Source organism: Haemaphysalis longicornis, unplaced genomic scaffold, assembly GCF_048455015.1.
Source record: "Haemaphysalis longicornis isolate Haplotype H1 unplaced genomic scaffold, Haemaphysalis longicornis Haplotype H1 scaffold_10, whole genome shotgun sequence".
Classification (NCBI taxonomy): Eukaryota; Metazoa; Arthropoda; class Arachnida; order Ixodida; family Ixodidae; genus Haemaphysalis; species Haemaphysalis longicornis.
In genome coordinates, this window is record NW_027526204.1 from 153,995,458 (window position 1) to 154,013,084 (window position 17,627).

General features: G+C 48.4%; 1 protein-coding gene across 1 annotated transcript in view; it reads right to left on the reverse strand.

Annotated features, from left to right (window-relative positions):
- Window positions 1-16,647, reverse strand: part of LOC144159691 (uncharacterized) — a 47,729-nt gene extending 31,082 nt beyond the window's left edge. Inside the window, exon 1 of the mRNA XM_077691338.1 lies at window positions 16,407-16,647. The gene's annotated coding sequence lies outside the window, so the exon portion shown is untranslated. The remainder of the gene's footprint in view (window positions 1-16,406) is intronic.
- Between the last annotated feature and the right edge of the window lie 980 nt (window positions 16,648-17,627).

The following is a 17,627-nucleotide window of genomic DNA, read 5'->3' on the forward strand; positions in this document are numbered from 1 at the left end:
CCGATCCACTAAATCTGGAACCCACTTCATACTTGTGAACATTATTCGGCCATAACAAAACAGGCATATTTGAGGCAAAACATAAGTGCTATACATATGTGGTACACATGAGAGGTATTTGTAGTGTTCTTTTATTTAAAATACATGGCTGCTTTATTTTTTTATAGCAAATAAAAGAAATACGTGTTCAAAACAATGGTTTGACTCACAAATACAAAAGTGCTCATCCCCTTCCGTAGTGGCATTCAAATTCAACAGTAACGAAACATTCCAGTAGATGGCGCGAGCATTGATCGCGGCAAAATTGAACTGACTTGAGCAATAGAGTGTTAGAGGGGGGCAGAAAAGAGAACGAAGTCATTTACGTGGCAAAAGCAGCAGAAGACCATCGTCTTTCCATGACATTTTTAGCGAAATAAGCAGATACGCGTCCAATTTTTAACAGCAGAGCTGTTTAGACCGACACAAATCCGTCCTGCGTACACAGAAAACCCCGAGCGCCAGTGAGCGCGCGCGTGCTTCGCGGTGACCGCCCTGCGTCGTCCAGGCTTGATGCGTGGCCTGACGCCACATGAGGCGCCCCCGCCTTTGTCGTCGTCGTCGTGAAGCTACCGGCGCCCCCCGGGTCCGCCACGCGGAAAGACGACGACGACAAATCTGTTAATTCATCCCTTCCCAGTGCACACGTGGAGATGGCCACTGGACCAGCTGACGAAGAAGTGGAGGTCTACCGATACGAGGGCGCGCTACAAGAGGATTGGCAGTACGCGGCTGTGCCGTCGGAATACGACTACAAAAGGAAGAACGACGATTTATACCGAATAAACCACTGTACATAGTTTAATGGTCTTTGCTTTTCAGTGCCGCCCAAAACGGCTTTGCACTGCTGGGGACCGGCTGCTGCTTCTCTCTTGGGATCCGCTGTCAGTGTGGGGAGACCCCCAGTTCCGCTGTTTCTTCGGCCTGGCACCACCAGTGCAAGCTGCGCCAATTTTTTTATCGCTTGGCTGCCAATTCTGACAGTACTACTCATTTATATGTGGCCTATAATAACTATTACGTGTGTTAACATTACCAATTATGCCCTTATTTGGTAGATATACGGTGTCACGCTAAGGCATGTGCCCGTGTGCATCCACAGAAAGTATCGTTTCATGGTTTTCTAATTTTTTTATTTCTACGTTTTGTCTTATCAATTATGAAAGTACCAGTAATCTACAATTGCTACTGTAAAGACTAAATGCATCAACTGCACCAAATATGCAAAGCCGTCTTTGTTGATTACCACAACTGAAAATCATGTTGCCTTCGCCATCTGAGCGCGGCGCCTTCTGACTGCAAAATGCAAAATTGGTCAACTTGACACATGTAACCGTTATAATAGTGCTAATGGGAAGGGTTCGTACTTTCCGAATAGATAAGGGAAATAAAAAAAAAAAAAAACCTTACGACGATGCGCTAGCGATGTAATGTCGTCTAGTGTATACTCGTAATGCTGACTTTAAACAGACTCGGTATAGTCTTAGGGATTTATTTTGTAATAATTGACACTATGCCTCCACCCTTCCACATAAGACTGCTCTGATTGCCTCCAAAAATGTTTTTTTTTCAAAGCATTTGCGTACATGAGTGAAGCCAACTAGTAATAGTTCGAAATTGAACCAGGAAAATCCCTATGGTCTATCTAATCTGGCGCCGTAGCGCTTTTAAATAACTAATATATATATATATCAGGGTGTCGAACCGGAACTGAACCGAAAAAAAAGAAATAATGGTTACCGGTTTATGCCGAAACGGTTCGACCCACCGCGGTTGATATTGCACAGTCAATGCAATTCAGGCTTTTTTTTTTGTTTCACGTACCATAAACTTTGTACCCGCTCGCGCACTTTCCCCTCCAGACAATTGAACACTAGAGAGTTTTAGCTGACCGTTTCTGACGGTCCGCTCCGCTCCGATAGCGAGCGGGAGCGCCATTGCGCATGCGTGGTACGCTAGCGCGCTACCGGCGATACCGGAGTGGGGCCCCGCTCCAGTAACCGGGGCCTCTTAGCGGACCGTCGCGGCAGCTTACGCTACCGGGCGGAATTTTAACATGGCTGCCCCCGCAATGCGAGCGCGCTCCGGCGAACTTGGTTTCTTCAGTTGAAACACGACCGACGAAGCCGCGAAAGCGCTTCCGAATAGGCAGTGGTGCCACACACCTCAAAGATTTTAGAAAGGAAACGAAAAACGTCGACCGAAGCGCGGGGCTGCTTCTATGCAGTGCCGAGAAAGACAGCCTTGGCTTGGCTATTCCAAAGTTTATCGGCTTGTTTGTTGATATTGTTACGAGGATATAAGAGGGAAGGAACACAATGTATTCACGCTATTCCAGTATTTACTGTAGACAGCACAGCAAGCCGGAATCCGACGAGATCCTCGTCTTCCTTCACGAGCCCAAAAATGTCCCTCGTCGTCGTCGTCGTCATTCACTTCACCGACGGGTAACATAACCCCCCGGGACGAGGCGCCGTCCCGGCGCACTTTACAGAGCTGTTAGGTTGGGGGGGGGGGGGGGGGGGGTTGGCAAACATATGGCTTGAGCCGGACAACATGCACAATGTCTGTTGGAGGATGGGCAGGCGAGGACTGGAGTGGGGATATCTCGTAAGTCACATCAGTGACTTGGCGCACGACTCGATAGGGGCCAGAGTAGCGCGGAAAGAGTTTAGCGGAGAGGCCCACACGACGCGTAGGTGTCCACAGAAGCACTAGGGTACCTGGATGAAATTTGGCTGTGGAACGGTGCTTATCGTAGCGAAGCTTGCTGGAGGCCTGGGATGTCGTAAGACGGGTGCGTACAATTTGACGAGTCGCGTCGGCCTTGGCGATGACGTCGCGGGCATATTCAGTGGGGCTTGCCGCCGAGGGAATCAAAGTGTCCAATGGCACGTTGGGGTGTCGACCGTAGAGTAGGTAAAATGGGGAATACCCCGCAGTGTGGTGGCAAGAGGAATTGTACGCGAAGGTCACGTATGGCAGAGCACCGTCCCAATCACGGTGGTCGGGGGAGACGTACATAGATAGCATGTTGGTCAAGGTTTGATTGAGTCGCTCCGTTAAGCCATTCGTTTGAGGATGGTAAGCGGTTGCCAATTTATGTTTAGTTGAGCACGAGCGGAGAATGTCAGCGATCACTTTGGAGAGGAAGTAGCGGCCACGATCAGTAAGCAGCTGCTTAGGGGCTCCGTGGACGAGAATGACGTCGTTGAGCAGAAAGTCTGCGACGTCGGTGGCGCAGCTGGTAGGAAGAGCACGGGTAATGGCATACCGGGTCGCATAATCAGTGGCCACCGCAACCCACTTGTTACCTGCGGTCGACGTAGGGAATGGCCCCAAGAGGTCGAGACCTACTCGGAAGAATGGTTCGGACGGCACGTCCAATGGTTGAAGTGGCCCAGCTGGGAGAGAAGTTGGTGTTTTGCGGCGTTGGCAGGTGTCGCAGGCGTTAACGTAACGTTTCACAGCACGGTATAAACCCGGCCAAAAGAAACGACGCTTGATACGGTCATAGGTGCGAGCTACGCCAAGATGTCCAGCTGTGGGATGATCGTGGAACTGTTGAAGTATGTCTAGGCGAAGTTGTTTTGGTACGACCGGTAACAGCTCAGGTCCATCGCAGGAGAGATTTCGTCGGTATAGAGTACCGTCTTGGAGGTGATAAAGGCGGCACGACGGGTCCAAGAGGTTAGAGGAGAGAGTGTCGATTAGGGACCGTAAGGAGTCGTCGCGGCGTTGTTCATCGGCCAAATGGTGCAAATCGGAGATGGCGAAAACGACGGCGTCGGTGTCATGGCAGCTGATGTCGGGCTGATCGACGGGATAACGGGACAAACAGTCTGCATCTTGGTGTAATTTTCCAGATTTGTGCACAACAGAGAACGTGTACTCCTGGAGACGCAGAACCCAACGTCCGAGGCGGCCAGTAGGATCTCGTAACGACGAAAGCCAGCAAAGTGCATGGTGGTCAGTGACCACAGAAAAATCTCGGCCGTATAAGTACGGGCGGAATTTAGCTAAGGCCCACACAAGAGCCAGGCATTCGCGTTCAGTTATTGAATAGTTGCGCTCCGAGACAGAGAGAAGGCGGCTGGCATAGGAAATCACTCGGGTGTGACCGTCCTGTTGTTGAGCGAGGACAGCTCCGATACCGTAGCCGCTTGCATCTGTGCGGAGCTCCGTAGGGGCAGAAGGGTCAAAATGTGCCAAGATGGGAGGTGTGGTTAGCAGGGTGATAAGAGTAGAGAAAGCGTCTGCTTGCAGAGGTCCCCAAGAAAAGGGAACGTTCTGTTTCAGTAGGTCCGTTAGGGGTCGGGCAACATCGGCGAAGTTCTTAATGAAGCGCCGAAAGTAAGAACACAGCCCGACGAAGCTGCGGACATCTGTCGCAGACATAGGTTGGGGAAAGTCTTTGACGGCACGGATTTTAGCAGGGTCGGGCTGAATACCAGTGGCATCAACGAGATGACCAAGGATGGTAAGCTGTCGCCGTCCGAAATGGCACTTTGATGCGTTAAGTTGAAGGCCGGCGGTACGAAATATCTCGAGAACTGCGGAGAGGCGCTGAAGATGGCTTTCGAAGGTTGGTGAAAAAACAATAACATCATCTAGATAGCACGGGCACGTATGCCACTTAAGGCCATGAAGGAGCGAGTCCATCATGCGCTCGAAGGTTGCTGGCGCATTGCATAACCCAAAAGGCATGACTTTAAACTGGTAAAGTCCGTCTGGCGTGATAAAAGCGGTTTTCTCTCGGTCCAATTCGTCCACCGTAATTTGCCAATACCCTGAACGCAGGTCGATCGATGAGAAATATTGAGCACCATGAAGGGAATCGAGGGCATCATCGATGCGGGGCAACGGGTATACGTCTTTTTTGGTTATCTTATTCAGGTGCCGATAATCCACACAGAATCTCCAGGTGTTGTCTTTTTTCTTCACTAAGACGACGGGCGACGCCCATGGACTAAACGAGGGCTCGATAAAGTCCTTAGCGAGCATTTTGTCAACTTCCTGTTGAATAACTCGGCGTTCGCTTACAGACACACGGTATGGGCGTCGACGGATAGGGGTTGCGTCGCCGGTGTTAATGCGGTGCCTCACTAGAGTGGTCTGGCCTAAGGGTCGGTTGCCGAGATCGAAAATGTCACGATAACGGGTCAACACGCGGCGAAGGTCCTCCGCTTGTGCAGACGGGAGATCTGCGGCGATCATCTGGTCAAAAGGGTCGTCAGAAGAAACAGAAGGGTGTGGACCATGTGAAGATGACGGGGATGCGGACGCAGACAAACTGAAGATATCTGAGCGTGTCAATGAAGAAAGAGTTGCAAGAGACATTCCAATTGGGAGGATTTGGGGAATGTGGCCGAAATTGAGAACAGGGATGCAGATTTGGTTGTTTTGAACTGTCACAACGGTATGAGGGAGGGTCACGTCACGTGAGAGCAAAATGTCCGTGATAGGCGAGATGATGTAATCCCCGTCTTCAACTGGGGGGCAAGGCGACAAAGGGACGCATGTGGCAGCTTGTGGCGATAACCTAACGAATTTCGTGGAGCGGAGGCGGGAGGGCATGTCGTCGACCGTTGTAGCTGCTTGCGGAAGTTCAAGGCGCACGAAACCCGAGGCACAGTCAATGAGGGCAGAGTGTTCCCCCAAAAAGTCCAGGCCCAGTATGAGGTCATGGGGACATTGCGGCAGCACATGGAACAAAACGGAAATGGGACGGTCGTCTATTGTTACGCGTGCAGTGCACATTCCGAGTATAGTAGGGACTCGTCCATCGGCGACACGCACCATGCGAGGTGGAGCAGGCGTCATAACTTTTTTAAGTTCATTTCGAAGTCTTGCACTCATGTGCGCGCCTGTGTCAACTAATGCTTGAACCGGGACGTCATCGACTTGTACATTGATAAGATTGGGCCGGGCAGGTTCAGTGGACAGAGGATTTGAGGGCGGGGTCGTCCATGCAGCGCTACCTCTCGGCGCTGCACCATTTAGTTTTCCGACGATGGGGGGCTGTTATAGGCGGCAGAAGGCGAGCGGCGAGCTTGCGGCGAAGGCGACTGGCGGCGGCGAGGGGAAGGGGAGCGGCTAGTTCGGGACGTGGAGGCATCGGCGGGGAAGTTGTCTTGCGCCTGGTAGGACGGAGGTCGATGAGAGGGAGTTCCCAAAGGGCGATAAGTCTGAAAACCAGTGCGTGGAGGTGAGGACCAGCGGTTGCGACAGTAGCGGGAGACATGTCCGACGCCGCGGCAGCGGAAGCAGATTGGTCGGTCGTCAGGTGTGCGCCATTCTGCGGGGTTGCGAGCACGCGGAAACGAATACTGACGCCTAACTGGTTGGGCGGGGCAAGGATTGCAGTTGCCGGCATGATGAAAAGCGCAAATAGACCGGGCGCCCAAGTTGTCAATTTCTTGACGGACGACCGTCTGAATGAGGGAGACAGTAGCGGCGTCAGGTCCAGCGAGATACGGTGACAAAGTAGCAGGGGACATGGCTTCGACCTCCCGGCGGATAAGTCGTGTTAATGCCGGAGAATTAAGGGGGCGCTTCGGGATGTCGTAGGGGCTGGTCCTCACACGTTGATGTCGCGGCAGTATTCGGCAGCCGGGCGAAGTGCTGACCGATCCGGCGGCTTTTTGCCTCCTCGAAGCGTCGGCATTCAGCAATCATTGCATCCACAGTTGTGAAGTTCTTGAAGACAAGCAAATTGAAAGCGTCGTCGGCAATGCCCTTAAGCACGTGGCCGACTTTTTCTGACTCGGGCATGTTGCGGTCAACCTTCTGACATAAAGCCAGAACGTCTAGTATGTAGGAAACGTAGGGTTCCGTCGCAGACTGGGCTCGGGTAGCAAGTTCGTTTTTGGCAGTAATCTGGCGAGCCGTGGACTGGCCGAACAATTTCCTGAGCTCCTCTTTGAACTGGTCCCAGCTTGTGATGGTCTCCTCGTTGGTCTCGTACCAGACAAGTGCGGGCTCTTTTAAGTAACAATTCACATTGGCTAACATGATCGTTTGGTCCCACCTGTTGTGGAGGCTGGCGCGTTCATACATCTTCAGCCAGTCGTCAACGTCGATGTTACCGGTGCCGGAGAACTTCCCGGGGTCCCGCGGCTGGGAGATGACGATGGGAGGAAGAGCCATGGGCGGGGATGTTTGAGTGGCTTGCTGCATGGTTGTTGCAGAATATGTGCGCCCACTGCGTAGCTCCGTAATGGTTGGTAGAGCTTGGAACCCCAACTGGACCCTTGGGTCCAAGGAGAGACGATGCAGAGAAGGGGCGCCGGAGGGGAACGAGTCCGCACACTCCACCAAAAGATGTTACGAGGATATAAGAGGGAAGGAACACAATGTATTCACGCTATTCCAGTATTTACTGTAGACAGCACAGCAAGCCGGAATCCGACGAGATCCTCGTCTTCCTTCACGCCTTCCTTAGAAATGTTATATACATGTCAGTGACTACATTGACTACATAATACAAAAAAAAAGGTTACATGAGGGCAAGAAACACGTTATTTTGCTTTGTTTGGGTGACCAAATACAAATTCTTATGTTTCCTTTAGGTTGAAGTTTTGGTTTACAGGCGCACGCGAAACGACCAGTCACGCGAATCATTCCCCGTCGAGGGAGATACGATTATCGCTTAGCTAAAAGCCTTTCGGCTGCTGACGCTCCGGTTGTGCTGAGCGGGACGTCGGGAGCATAGCGGAGCGTCAGAAACGGTCAGCTAAAACTCTCTACTATCGATTGATTGATTGTAGGGTTTAACGCGCCGACGCAACGCAGGCGATGAGGCGCGCCGTAGTGGAGGGCTCCGGATTAATTTTGACCACCTGGGGATCTTTAACGTGCGCCGAAATCTCGTACACACGGGCGTTTTTGCTTTTCGCCTCCATCAGAAAAGTGGCCGCCGCGGCCGGGAATCGAACCCGCGACTTCGTGCTCAGCAGCGCAACGCCTTAGCCACTGAGCCACCGCGGCGGGTAAACTCTCTACTATCACGCTTTATGTAACAACAGGGGAAATGAATGAGCAACAATGCAGCAATGGTCTGTTGCTGCTGGAAGCGCGAGCGTAGTGCAAGCTGACCAAACGAAATGTCATTCTCGGCAGCTTGCAGGGGATAAAAAACGACTTTGCCGTTGCCTAGCTGCGACTTTATTGGAGCAATCAGGCTGCAATGCGCCCGATCTGTGCAAACTTTTTGCATTTCATAATTTGTTTAAAAGGTCCGACACCTGCAAATTGTTAATACTTGACAAGTCTGACCGCAGAAGCTGCTCAGTGGCTGAGCCGTGCTGCTGATGCAGTTTTGCCTCTTTAAGATCTGCTTTTTTTCGAAGGTGCACTTGTACCAACTGCCCAACTCGCTACATTACTTCTACTGCTACTCGTTCCGGAGGGGAGTACTGCTGTGGACGAATTAAAGAGCGTCTAGCCAAAAAAAGTCCCATCTCATATGCTCCGCGCGTCAAATTTCCCTTTCATTTTGTAACAGCATAATCTCTTATAAGATTCCGCAATGTAGCACACGGAACGATGACAGGGGGTCAGGCGGTACGATGACATAGTGCTTGTAATGCACTCATCCGGTATAGCTACCGCAAAAGGAATTGCAGTGGTCAGATCAATAATTCAGTGACAGAGCGTTAACTGAAGCTTACTTTTAACAAAAAATTTCCCCGCATTTCCCCGAGGGGAAGAATGTGAAAGTGCGAATGCAGGAGTTGAATTTGCGCGGTTCGGTAATGTTCGCGAAAGAGAGATCACACACACACACACACACACACACACACACAACTACAAAGAAAGAAAGATGCATTTATTCACAGACACCTATTTGTGTTGTCGTTGTACTTGATTGCTAGAGCGGATCTCAGCTTTGAAATTTCGTGTCAGTACTCCTTTAAGCGGGTGCATTAGCCCTTCTCACGCCCGATTCCTGGCCAATCCCCCACGTGGGTATGTGCCATGTCAGCGGCCAGGCAGCGCGCGCCCATCTCCCCCCGTTGCCAAGGAAGACGAGGAGATTCCTGGCCAATACCCCACGTGGGTATGTGCCATGTCAGCGGCCAGGCAGCGCGCGCCCATCTCCCCCCGTTGCCAAGGAAGACGAGGAGAGCGCGCACCCGCAGCTGTTGCTATGTGGACGGACGGCGGTCACCGGAATTCAGGGTCGCTTATAAAGTGCATTCGCACTTAAAAGTGTGGCTAACACATTCGATAAGGTGACAGCTAACAAATTATTGAGGGTGACCAAATAATCTAATCCATTGGTAGTATTTATGCGCCTGTGGTATGATTTTACAGTTTTGTTACAAATATAAAAAATGTACGCCAATGGTTTATGCAGGCCTAAATTTAAGCCTTCAAGGTTATCGTTATGGGCGATTCCATAGCGACGATTGCGATTTCAACAAAAAAGCAAAGGGCAGAACATATATCCCACCGTCATACCTCTTCGTGGTGGCTTTATGAATAGTCAACAAAGTCTGCGCGGGAAAGTAGGTGGTAAATCGTCGCCACTTCATCTGTTTTTCTAATACCTCGTAATTGTTTAAACTTTGCTTTGAAATTGCGCCACTGACCTTGGGAAACAACAGCATTTTGAATTTTTGTTTGTATTTTGATTTGACTGTCGTTTTAAACTAATAAATGTTTTTTTTTAATATCAGTCATAATTCAACTCATCGAACCGGTTCGCGAACCGGTTCAAGCTCCTGAACCGGTTCGCGAACCGGTTCGGTACATGATTTTGTCGAACCGGAACTGAACCGGAACGAAATGATTTCGCCTGAACCCGAACCGTAACCGAACCGGTATTTTTCGACAAACTGATATATATATATATATATATATATATATATATATATATATATATATATATATATATATATATATATATATATATATATATATATATATATATTTAAGGGTTGGCAGCCAAGAAAACCTCGGAAAGCAAAGGGGAGGTTGTGGTAGGTCATTGAAACAGATAAAGAATTTGAAAAGAAAAAACGAAAGCGGAGAAAAAATGCGCGGGCATTTTTTCTCCGCTTTCTTTTTTTTCTTTTCAAATTCTTTATCTGTTTCAATGACCTACCATAACCTCCCCTTTGCTTTCCGAGGTTTTCTTGGCTGCCAACCCTTATTTCTGTGTTATTTCTACGAGCCCCTCATTTCCTATTCTGATTCGCTATATATATATATATATATATATATATATATATATATATATATATATATATATATATATATATATATATATATATATATATATAGTCAAAGGGTAATTAAAACTGAAAACAACAACCATAAAAGATTTTCAAAAACTTGATTTAAAATTAAAAATACCAAAATACCACAGGTCTGAATAGCGTCCTCTCAATCAGCTACAGAAACAAAAATGAAGAAGACACCAAACTGTGAAGACAATAAATATGAAAAATGAGCTAGTAAATTTCACAGTTACACCTACGGAACACCTGAGGTACCCGTAATTCCGAAGGTGTATCCCCCGAGAGTCTTTAATTTTGGGACTTTCTTCTTCAATGTATCTCAATTACGAAAACTATGTTTTTCAATAAACTTTAAAAACCTTCAAGTACCTTCACCTGATTAACTAACTAAAAAATAAAAAACTGACAACATATAAAAAAGGAAAGATTTTCTTGGTTCAGTGCCGCCATCTATATGTAAGGTGGTGAAACGGAGTAGCGCCGTAAGAACGTTTACGAATTAGTAAACGATCCTACGAATTCCCGTAAAATTAGGTAAGCCTTTCTTGGCAAGTACATCGCCTCAAAAGCGCGATGCACTCAGCGCAACATCTGATGTTTGCAAATTAAAAGCAGGCTGGTCATGCAATAGCTATAACAGTAGAAGAGTACGTGTTAGGTATACCTTTAGAATCGATGAGGACGAATTAAAAAGCGCGTGACACAATGTGTAGCAAACTCATTTGGGCGTCGGGGTGAAGCTGACTTTAAAGGAAGTGGTTGTAGTTCGTCTCATAGGGATTCTTGGAGACTTCATACTTTGATGCAAGGCTGCTTCTTACATTGCCCTTGGTAAAATATCTTTTCAGCAATGCGTTTTTGTATAGCAGCGAAGCCAAATTTAAAGGGCTGGGTGTTCTTACGCGCCAGTGGACAGAAAATGCCGTAACATTTTTTTACTTCTTATTTCTGGTCCTGGGTTCTCATTGCGTGAACAATACACGGAGCACGTTGGAAAAAGTTTTGCGTTTATTTGCGTCCCTCTGCAACAGAGCAAGCTACAGAAAGCACGGGATGATAGAGTAGAGAGGGCGCGTGGAAAGAGCTGCCTTGGAGCGTTTAGAGAGTGACGTTTCCAGGAAGACGTCAGTTGAAGCGTGGCTCGGCACCCGACTGTGGCGACGCGCAAGTGCAGTCTCACGGCGTCTCGACGTGTCCCGTGGCTCCCGTCACAGCTTACATGCGTTGTAGAGTCGAATCTAGCCATAGCCACAGCAGGGAGGCAAAAGGGGAAGGAATAGAAATGGTGGTGACAAAATGCCGATATTGGCAGACGACGAAGCTGCGACAGGTAGCCAATGCAATACCGCTTCTACAGCGAGCAAATGTGACTGCTGCGACAGTTAGAGCGCTTAGCACGGTTGGCGAAGTGTACGACGGACGTTCGAGAAACGCCAGGTTGCGGACTTGCCGGAGCAGACGTGCGCATAGGACCGAGCCTCGAGGGAGGGGGTCGAGATGCGCATGCGGCATTCGTTTTTATTGTTCGTTTTGTTTTTGATAATTGTTGTGTTCTCTTTCTTTGTTTCTTTCGTTACAGTGCGCTTATGCGCTCATTCATGACCATCTTTAGGCTTCCGAAAGCGAACTGTTTTTCAGACAGCATCGGAAGAAACTTGATTTTCAGGAAGTTTTATCATGGCAGATTGCAACTAACAATTCTTTACTCACGGTGTCCGCTCATTAGAAAAAAAATGCTCTCTCTTCCACGTGTGCTACTGGTGAATACATAAAACACTATTCCAAATCTGTGAAGCGACATCCACTTTCGGGAAGCAAGAAATACTGATGCGGTGACCGAACGTATATGCTGAAATAAACAGAGCTTTGCAGGGAGTTGTCGCTGAACTTGTATTGAACAGAATTCACAAATCCGGTTCTTCCACGCCGCATTCACAACAGTTCATGGTAAAGTGCCTAAAATCCTCGGAAACATCACACGAGGTGCGGAATTGGGGCGAGCCAAGCGCGGCCATGGAGAGCTAAATACGATGGGCCTTCTTGTTGAGCTCGTCCAATTTCTGCGGCGCAAGCCGATGCCTGCTCTTAAAGCATTGTTCCGCATGCAAAGGTCAAAAGAGTAGCCCAATGTCGTTTCCCTACGCCATTAAAACGTTGGAGACCTCGTACGGTCAAGCAGTTGACAGAGCATCCGTCCTCTGACAGGCTGCACGTAGAAAATCACTGCCTACGTAGAGCGGTTGTCACTAGAGTTTTTACACGGAAGCCATTGCAATTAGAGTGGTTTAAAAGCCACAAAAAGCGCTGTCACAGATCTCCAACAGAAATGACCGCCAACAAAAAATCTTAAATCCGACACATAAACACGAGGATTGCGATAGGGCCCTGCTTCGTATCGACTTTCATTACCCTGCTTCGTGAGATTCAACTTGCTGTAGGAAATCACTGGGTTAAGTTTTCACGGTGCAAAATATTCAAATTCTTCCTGTGGTGTAAACAGGGCGATCCGTGTATTTTTACATGTAACTAGCCGCCGCACACTGTTCTCAAACCCTCGACTCACATGTGCTTGTGACTTCGAGGAGTGTACAACATTTGCGCTAACATGGGAGGCGCTCAGTGCACACTCATGCTCCCATGTGCATAATGTATTTCAATGCGGAGGTCTAATTAAAATTTTAATTATGGCTGAAAACACCCAGGTTTGATCTGGGAAAGTAATAACGATAAAAATATTGGTAACATTCGGGGAAAAAGATATACACCTCGGTGCTAAATAACAGCCCAAATGACTAGGCTCCATCTGGAGCGCAACACACCACATCGGAATATTTAAACAAGAATCTACAGGGGCATTATCTCTACCACACAGCATGGCCCTATTATTCGCTGGGTATTCTGCAGCACCAAGAAATCATTGCTGCTGCATCGTTCGTTACCGTGCGGATAATTAGTGTCCAAGGGGCCATAAATTCTTGTGCAACCACCCCCCTGCGCGTTTCGGGAATGCATGCATCCATCATTTACTCGAAAAGGTGTCACGGCCGCTGCAGGCGGGAAGTGATTGCAACACGCCACATTTCGTGTCGCCGTTTCAAATCCAATATACTTGCACGCGATGCGATATTCGCATTATAACGGGCCCGTTCAGTCTGCGCAGTTGAATACCATGGCGTCACTGTTGCGACAATGCTGTTACGCACAGATTATTCGCATGCCACCCTTCAAAAATCACTCACTCACTCACTCACTCACTCACTCACTCACTCACTCACTCACTCACTCACTCACTTCTCTTCTCTTCTCTTCTCTTCTGTTCACTCACTTCACTCCACTCACTTCACTTCACTTCACTTCTCTTCATTTCACTTCTCTTCACTCACTCACTCACTCACTCACTCACTCACTCACTCACTCACTCACTCACTCACTCACTCACTCACTCACTCACTCACTCACTCACTCACTCACTCACTCACTCACTCACTCACTCACTCACTCACTCACTCACTCACTCAAAGATCGTTTCCCTGTTCCCAAATGCGGCTCTTGCAGCTTACTATCTTGTATATACGACACCAATGAAATGAGCTGTATTGCCTCTTTTCCCGGGTTTCTCGGCTTGGTACGCGAAATTGAAATTTCGTACTCAGGGGCAGCTCTTCAAGACGAAAAAAAAAGCGCTCATTATATCACGCAGTGATTACGCTGCTTAATGCTCGAATTTGTACAATAAAATTTTTGTGGTTGTTTTGCGATCTCCATACATGTTTGTGAGTTTACAGAAATATAGTGTTGGTATAATTTAAAAAATGGTAAACCGAGGTCCTCAAACGAATGAAGAAAAAAAAAAAGCTTTTTACGCTTTCTTTAAATTTATCAGTACCTGATATTTATCAGCACCTGATATTTATCAGTACCTGAAGATCAGTGCCTGATCTTCAGGCCTCTACTCTGGACGTGCTGCAGAGTGCGGAATTAACAAGCTCCCCAATTCACGCATGCGAGGCAGCCCACGTGCTGGCTAAGTGATCAACCGAGCGCATTAATTCAGCGCAACGGACCGAACAAAATGCGCAGTGGCTGCTTCGCGGCGTGCTACAAATGCTTACCCGCGACGCCCAAAAATAGCCGATGGTGACAAGGTGACAGCGCGATAATGGGGGAAACATTGCTGGGCGCCAAGGTCATCACAGCATGCTGGGAACTGAAATTATGGCGGCGCGGTGTTTGCCACGTGGTGCGGTGGAGAAGAGGAGGGTTTGGGGAGGAGAAGAGGAGGGTTTGGGGAGTTTTTGTTCGTCTAGGACGCGTCAATATTGCCTCGGGCAGGAACACTGCACGCACCGACGCTGAGTCCACAGGCCAAGGTTGGGAGGAAAACAGGCAGTTCGTGAATAAAATATACCGTGGGGGGGTTAATGTTGGGGCGGTTTCACCCATACTCGATGCTTCGCAACTTAGAAGTGGCTGATGTTGCTCGCTTTCTTTCCTTGTCTGCATGTTATGTAGTCCTCGTGTTGATTTCTCTGGTAATTTCTGTATGTTGGATGTAAGATTTTTTTTGGTAAATAAGAGCCTAACTCTCACCCACTACACGTCTGTTTCTTTACTGCTCGCTGCTTGTACTTTTTCATTGATTGCATTTAAATTACACCGTCAATCCCCCATAGGGACTATTTGTAGGGAGCGAATACCTTCAAACGCACAGAGATACACAGGTACGCGGGTAGAGCATTAAAATTAATGTAACAATACAAGTGTACATTCGCAGTACGCCGTAAATGAAACCATAAAGAAACCAAGGTGCAGGCATAAATCACTTTAGGTACAAAGTTTCATTTGTTAAGCTCTTACTACACGAATTTTGTACATTGAATACGTGCAGAAATAAATACAAACAGCAGTCATTGGGCAATTTTAAATTACTAAACGCTTTTGATCAACTTTTGCAGCATCAGTATCAACTAATGCAACTTTTAATCAAGTTGCATTAATATCTCAATGGTTGCCTGTTGAGTAATAACAGGGCCTAGTGCACTTGATGCACTTATACTGCGTGAAAAAAAAAAGAATGGCTAAAGGGGTTGTTTTTTTAAAAAGAACTCCCATAGCTCACAAGATCTAGCCTGGCGTGGGTCCAGCATGGCGACTGTTATAATAAGTTGAAGCTGCACGACTCAACGCGTAAGCCGTCAAGTGCGGAGCAGTGCTTCGTCAGAGGGTCTGTGGCGCCCTTCTATGCTGTTTGCTCCAACCCCTCACGCTCTTCCCCTCCGTGTCTCGCCCCTCTCTTGATGAGTTGAGCGGAGGCTTGTTATACGCAATTCAATTTTCCCGCCTCTGCAGTGCTCGCGCGCCTTCTCCTGGAACAGCTAGCATTCTTTTCTTTATCTTTTGTGTCTCCCTCCCAAGTGAGGCACAAAAGATAAAGCAAAGGATACAAGCTGCTCTAGGAGAAGGCTCTTCTCTTCCTCTTCCCCGACATGAGGCATTCGACGTATCCTGTATGACTAAATTCATTCATTCATTCATTCATTCATTCATTCATTCATTCATTCATTCATTCATTCATTCATTCATTCATTTATCTTTTGTGTCTTGATCTTCCTGCAACATCACGAGCGGGAATTCTGTTCTTTTTGTGCTTGCTCTCCTCTCACGCCTTTGTGTGGCATTTTGAACGCACAGTATTTTTTTCTTTCAAGGCCACTTTTTTTTTCAGTTACTATCGTAAAAACCAAACCAACGATCAATCTAAAACTAAATGAACGCGGGGACTGTCGGTTAAGCACATATGTTTTGCCTCAAATGTACCTGCAGTTGTGTCTGCGCTAAACCATGGGGACATGCGCGACTAGTGCCAGCGGTTCCAGGAGTTTCGAACGGCTATAAACCTCTTCTTCACGTATCCCCTTAACTTTTAGCAGGAAGGCTGAAGCGAGAGATAAGCGGGTCTATCTTTTCGAAGCCTCTGTTTGGGTGCGTGACGCCGCGTGACACCGTGACCGCGGACGAGCAACGACGAAGGCCGCGCCTTAAAGTGCTCCGCACTTAAAAGAATCAGCATTTACTCGAAATGATTTGCGGATCTCTTGATAAATGAACACAAGCGCTTACGTTAGGGCATCATTTCCCGGCATTTGGAGATGTCAAGCCGAAGCGAGTTGCGTCACGCTGCCGCCCAACGGTTGAAACCGATGTTCCCGAAGGAGGTTCCCATCCTTTGCTGTGCTTGCTGACCTCATTTGGCCACCGAGTCTCGAACAAGAGCTCACATCACGGCGTCTCGCAGGCTCTGAATGACATGGCGGGACACACACGTGGCAACCAAAAGGAGACAAAGGGCGCTCTCCACTGCCGACCGGTAAACGAAATTGTGTTTCGTTCATTCCCGGCCGGCACTTCGTCGATGGCGCACTGGAATTGAGCCAACAGCTGCTGCCGCAGGAACCCGGGGGTGGGCGCTGCCAATAAAGGTCGAGCCGGTGGACAGGATCGAACGCCGTGGTGATGAGAAGGCCCCGGAAGCAGACGCGCGCGCCGCACTATTTGCTGTACAGGGCAATTTTCGATTCAACCGTGCTTGCCTACTTTGAAGTGTTTCTGTATTAGTACATGCTCGCCAGAGTAGCGTGGTCTTTGATTGAAGATTGAAATACTAAGGCTTCCTTTTTACGAAATCGGTGTGGACCAGTCGCGCTGGGGACAGAGGAAACGCGTGCTCTCGGAAAGGGGAGCCAGGCCCGGTGTGGCGAGCCCGGTAGAAAGCCGCGTCCGTTTTGCTTGTCCTATGAGCGGACCCCGCCCGCCATGTCAGGCTGAACACGCACACAATGGCTTCTCATTACGGCAGCAATCAAGAAACCTGCGGCCTCTGTGTACAGCTCCGCTGTTTCGAAAGCCTACCGGAGCCTGCAGCAAGCGTAAAACATAAATGGAAAAGAACGCCGCTGCGTTGAGTGCGACTGGTCAACCGGAGTGGCTGTCAGGCGATTTTCTCGCCTCTGCTGATATTGTTCTGTCTTTTACCACCCGGTCACAGTTGTTATGAAACGTATGCTGGGAAAGTGAACCTGATTTGCTGAAATGTGATGCTGTTGCACACGGTGAAGTTAACGCTGCAATAATGGCCGAGAAAACAGTGTGGGGACACGGAGTTCGATGCTCCTTTCCACCGACACTCTTCAGTTCATTTTCCTATTGATGTCGAAAACAAGCGGGTAATCTTCATCAAAACGGTTGCGTTGGTGTACAGATTCCTCGTGCGCAAAACATCCAGAAACAAGCATAACCATCGTCATTGTCGCCGGCGCAGTCTTTTACACATTGCAAGGCTCA